General features: G+C 49.3%; 1 long non-coding RNA gene across 1 annotated transcript; it reads right to left on the reverse strand.

Annotated features, from left to right (window-relative positions):
- Positions 1–4,741: 4,741 nt before the first annotated feature.
- On the reverse strand, positions 4,742–5,529 carry LOC149442339 (uncharacterized). Its single transcript, XR_016307203.1, has 3 exons — positions 5,308–5,529; positions 5,121–5,216; positions 4,742–5,015 (listed from the first exon to the last, which is right to left on the reverse strand). It is a non-coding gene; the product is annotated as an uncharacterized LOC149442339 (long non-coding RNA).
- Between the last annotated feature and the right edge of the window lie 535 nt (positions 5,530–6,064).

Genomic DNA, 6,064 nt, shown 5'->3' on the forward strand with positions numbered 1-6,064 from the left:
GTAATCTGTCATGCGCCCCTGTACCGCCTCCTCATGCTGCTGCCAGGTCCAGAGTGTGTCATGGGCCCCCGTACCGACTCCAAATGCTGCTGCCAGGCCCGTAATCTGTCATGGGCCCCTGTACCGCCTCCCCATGCTGCTGCCAGGTCCAGATTGTGTCATGGGTCCCTGTACGGCCTCCCATTGCTGCTGCCAGGCCTGTAATCTGCCATGGGCCCCCGTACCGACTCCTCATGCTGCTGCCAGGCCCGTAATCTGCCATGGGCCCCTGTACCGCCTCCTCATGCTGCTGCCAGGTCCAGAGTGTGTCATGGGTCCCTGTACGGCCTCCCATTGCTGCTGTCTCTATCGCCACACTCTGCCATGTGCCACTTTCAGGTCTCCTCACACTGCTGGTGGTTTCCATTTTTGTCATAGGGTGCTGTATGGCCTCCCATTGCTGCTGCCTCCACCGCCACACTGTGGCTCCACACTCTGGTTTTGGCCCCGTGACTGGCCAAATGAGTGAAGTGTGCGGTGATTCTAAGATCGACGGCACTCATCTGCATGTCATACTGCCTGACAGTATTATTTCTCTTCCCCAGCAGACTCCAAGGGCATTTAAATTAAAGGTACAGTGTTCTGCACTAATATTAAGTCTCTCTGAAGCCTAGAAACACCCTTTTTTAAGTTAAATTCACAGCGAATATATTCGACTCGAATCAAAATTTTTCTACGAATTCGCCGAATCAGTCGAATCGAATTTTTGAATACTTCGCTCATCTCTAGTTGCCACCTTTATCGGAGCGGGAACTGCCATCAAGATAATTGAGGTGGACGTTTCTTAACCTTACTCTTCCCTGCCTCTGCAGGAGGCCTAGCCCTTTTGAGAGACCCCCCAGCCTCTTCATCCTCCATAGGAGAGATGGACTCCCCAGAGTCCACTTCATCCCTTGATGGTACCCCAAACTTATTTTCTAATTCTATTTCATCCACCTCAAATGATGATAGAGAGGAGGCGGGAGACAACACTATCTTACTTTTACCTCCCTTCCTCACTAAAGACCACTTTTCCCCCTCACCACCTTTGCCAGGCGTATCCTCACCTGGGCCAGAAACCTCCTGCCCAACCTCCACCCCACCCCTAGAAACCACAGAGCCCTTACGGCGAAGCGGGAGTAAAACTAGAGGGGGGGTCACTGAGGGCCTCTGGGACCCACCTGTTGCTTTACTGCGCTTTTTGCCAACCGGGGGGACAGGCACACTAGGGGAGGCAGACGACACCTGGGGAGACACGGGGACTGGGGTGGACTTCACAACAGTAGGAAACACAACTACATCAGGGGGTACACTCAGCGCTGCTGGTGCAGGAGCACCAGAGACTGCTGGATCACTAGGAGATGGGTCTGCACCCTTCTCCTCTGCATCCATTCTCTCTAGTTCTTCCTCAATCCCGGGCAAGTTGTGTAATGCCTCGGGGCATTGACTGTAGGAGTGTCCCAGCTGCAGACAGAGGTTTGTCAGGAAGGGACTTCCCAGCAATGGTGGGACTCACCTGCCTTGTGGGCTGCAGTACCAGGGCTGGCCAGCGGGTGCTCCCAGCAATCAGAGACTTAACCCTACAGCCAGCCAACACCTGAAACTGCTTATGCAGGTATATTTAAGGGATGGCCAGACCTGCAGACTCTGCCTTGGTGTGTGTGTTTTTCTTGGGCCCTGTATCTTGTAATCCTGCATTCTTGTTCCTGTGTTCCTGCTAGTACGTTTCCTTGTTGCCAAACTCTGCCTGTTCTGATTACGCTGACCCTCTCCTGCTCTGACCCCGGCTCGTTCCTGACCATCCCTCTGCCTGACCCTCTGTACCACGCTGCCCGCTACCAGCTGAACCTGGCTTGTGACCCCGACCATTCTCCGCTTGCTCCCCCTGTACCTACCTGCCCGATTGTTATTGACCCGGCCTGCCTGGCGACGCTTGCATTGTATGTACTGTTATCTGTGGGTGGTTGGTTGGTTTGTTTGCACTGTATTATGTTTTAGTATTGCACTGCGTTTATGTTTGTATTGTTAGTGTTAATAAATTATATTGTTTACAACATATCTGAAGCCTGCGTTTCCCTGCGTCAGTCACATACCTCTGGTCATACCTGGGAGCCCTGACAAGGTTGCACCGAATAAGACTACATTCACGTGCCACATGCCCAATGCTCTGGCACAAAGAGCACTTTAGCACTTCTCATGTTGCTGCAAAATGCCCCTTACTGCCACACCTATGGCAAACCTTTGGTTGGCCTGCATAACAAATTACCAATCGGTCCTTGCCAATAAAGGCTAACGTAGGGAGGTGTTTAATGACTTTCCCCTCAACACGCAACCTAACAGTTGCCGACCATCCCAATGTCCATATACCTCTATCATTGAGGATTTTCTTCAGGGGGGCTAGCACGTCCCCAAAACTCCCCAACCACACTGCTATATCTGCTGAAGGAATGGATTTGTTTTGAACCAGTATGGTTACATTTTTGACCAGGGGTTGCCTAGATATCACCTTAGGCGCAAGCCCCTCCCACCTTGGGGTCCCCCTCCACTCTCTCTCATATCTCGTCCAGAACAAGTCTAAACTCTCTGCCCTTTGGAACGAGACATCAAACTCTCCAGTCCCCACTGGGGATATGAAAGCGAATATATCAGAGGCGCTGGAGCCCATGTCCAGTATCCAATCTATCACCTCCCTCCTACTCGGGGGGGAGCTTCCCCCTTCCCACCTTATCTGAACCACGTTCCTTCTCTTAATGGAAGGGACAGATCCTCCTACCCGCACCTCCGGCACTCACACCGCAGTCTGTCCACCCCGCAGAGCCGCGGAGTAACTCATGACACGGACAGCAGGTGCCGGGTTTACTCCGGCTGTCACACGGGCACTGACACATCACGATACACCTGGGGGATCCACCCCACCTTTTCCCACCGGCAGAACGCCTGCCGGGGCAATCACCTTAGGGGAAGCAGAAACATTTTCAAAATTCCCCGCCTGCAAGACGCCAACTGGGACTGCTACATCAAAGGAATCTGGTCTCAAGCTTGCCGCTGGAATAGAGCCAGTCGGGACTGACACCCCCAAGGGATCCACTCCACCTTTTTCCACAGGCAGAACATTGGCCGAAGCTGTCACCTCTGGGAAAGCTGATGTATTTTTGAATTTTCCCGCTGGCAAAACGCAGGCCGGGACTGTTACTTTAGAGGACTCAGACTTCAAACCCGCTGCTGCCATAGAGCCAGCCGGAACCAATACCCCTAAAACAGGTGATTTAGTACAGACAACATTAACATTAACACCAACACCGTCCTCTGCACTTTTACTTACTGTCCCTTTTGGGGTGAGTGCCCTCCCGCAGCTTTATCGCTATTCCCTCAGGATTCTGTACTTTCTGTATTAGCGCGCTGGGCAATCTCTCCAGGCGGACAAACACAGATCTCTCCATCTCCCTCTGCCTGGCTGCTCTCGGGCATGTGTCATCTTCATCCTCTGCATCATCCAATGAAAACAAAAATTGCCTTCCTCCCAGAGGGGATTCCAGCTCTGAGATAAACTGCATAACACCAGCTCCAACACCTTCTCCTGGGTCCACCGTGGATCTCCAGTCTGGTGGCTGCTGCTGTTCCTGCTGAGGCTGGATGGATCCCGGCTTTCCTCCCGGCGGCTGCTGCTGCTTCTGCTGAGGCTGGATGGATCCCAGCTCTCCTCTGTCCTCTTTCAACACACACTCCTTAGCCTGCTGCTTGACAACGGCTTCACCTGCTACTACGGAGGGATCAGACAGATCCCCTGAGGTCCTCCTTGGTCTGCCCTCTCGCTGCTGCCATGGAGCGGTCAGGAGCCTGCTTAAAACGATCCTCATTGGCGTACTTCTCTCAAAGGTTTCCGCTTGCTGCCTTTAGGGAGGAGACCAGGCCACTCTGCTGGCAGACCGCCGACTCCATACTATCCAGCCCAGGCTGCATGGCCTGCCTCTTTGAACTCCATACCCGGTCATAGTTGGCCTTAAACTTTCTTAGGTCTCCTTTCATCCTCAGAAGCTTCTCCTCTTCCCTTCCAATCCTGGCCACAACACGACCTCTATATGAGGCATATGATTCACCCTTTTTGGGGGCATTTCCCAGGTCCTCTATGGGTGTCAAAGGAGGACCAGTACTAGGCCCCCCCGGGCTCGGCCATAGTTTGCTGGGCAAAGCCCAGAAATTTAGCTCCAGGCCCAAATGAGGCCTCCAAGAGCAGCAGAGCACTCTCACCACACTGCTTGCAGTAAGCCCCACCCAGGAAGTGGAGCCGGCTGTAGGATTGCTGGAAATGTTTTATTAAAAGGTCTTGCCACCAGCAACAAAAAACATTTTCTTACAAAAATATAAAGTTGATATATACAAATAAATAAATAAGTACAAAATACCATACGACTGGTCTAAACAAAGATCAACTAAATACAGTAATAATTCTCAAAGCATAATCAAAAATATAACAAACCAATATACGCCTTTATGGCAAAAAATAGGAAAGCATAATTTAAAAATGATAACAACAAAGCAGGAGCAAGCCACCAAAAATGACACTAATTGTTAATGTCAAAGACACATCTCCGACTCACTTATATAAGTGTGGATACATAAACCGAGGGAACAGCATACTAAACAATATGATAGTGTGACAAGAACACACCTATCTAAAAAAGAAGGTTTCTAAGTAATCCACGCGGAGTAGTGTGAATTCAAATGAATTTAACAATACTTTATTTGATCACATAGATCATAGGGAGGTTAAACATGAGCACGGTGTACATATGAAAAAAATAAAATCATGTTAAAAAGCACTTAGCGTCTTCAATTTAGGGTCATCTTAGCCAACAGAGCACCATATAAGGCAGAGTGGTGTAATGATGAAATAATTATCCTGGATTTCCGTAGGTTTCCTGCTTAATATTTGTGTGAGCCGTGTATTCAGTGGGTGTGTTCCCAGTGTATATCAGGGACCTCCTGGAATGTACAAGCTGGAACACAAAAATACATGGTATGTATCTAGCAATATGGAAACCAAATCACATCCAAAATTAACCAGACCTCCCTCCACAATAGTCAATGGATACTACTGTTACCTTCTCAAAGGTGAAACTATCATACCCGCCTCTCAAGTGTAGGGACTTCCTGGATAGCCACCCCAAATGGAACAAGGTCCACAGTACCAAATGATTCTGAGGATATATATAGAAAAAGTTAAATGTGTAGATCTTGGGCATCAGGTACCCCGAAAACAAAACATATATAAAAATGTGGATATATTACCATCAATGAGGATCAAGAAGACTCTTGTCGACTTGAACTAAGATCAGGTCCTTGATGCTTTTTCACAGATGCATATGGGGGTGAGGGACCAGGTATACACGATGCGTGGATTTCAAGCACATATAATGTGTATATAGCATATAGCAGGCCGTAGATACCTAAGTTTAATGTACCCAATAAAGGGTTTCCAAAAATTGCTCAATTTGAGAAGGTTATTTGCGGTTTTTAAAGGATGCGGCTATGTCACAGCAAAAAATACCTGAGTAGGATAGCGTATATATATATATATATATATGTAGATTCTCCTCCTGAGAGGAATTCCAAAAAATTCCCCGAGTATACAGGGTAAATTAGGCCCATGAATCATGCCCTATTAACGCCATGTAGGCTCTGTAAATCTCAACAGCCGTAAGCTTTTAAATAACTTGCCACCGGTGGAAGATATGTTTCCCTGAGGGATTGCCGTTTGCGAACCGCTGTGATAATAGCCCACTGGTAGTTCTCAGAGGGTCTTGGGCCTACCTAACAGGGAGCTGTGACACCGCCGTTCCTTCCCGCCTCGTGGGCGCCGCACCCTGTGAAGACGCCGAGCGTAGTGACGTCAATACGTTGACGCGTTTCGTCCGCCAATCACCGCAGACTTCGTCAGAACTGGGAGGGGACTTCAATCCTTTGCCTTATATGGTGCGCTAATTGCATACCAGAAAGTCTCCACCTCGCCATCTTGTGTTGAAAGAATATCACTACATTGGGAATG

This window comes from Staurois parvus, unplaced genomic scaffold (assembly GCF_062004578.1).
Source record: "Staurois parvus isolate SC_StPar_1 unplaced genomic scaffold, SC_StPar_1.0 ptg000897l, whole genome shotgun sequence".
NCBI classification, from domain to species: domain Eukaryota; kingdom Metazoa; phylum Chordata; class Amphibia; order Anura; family Ranidae; genus Staurois; species Staurois parvus.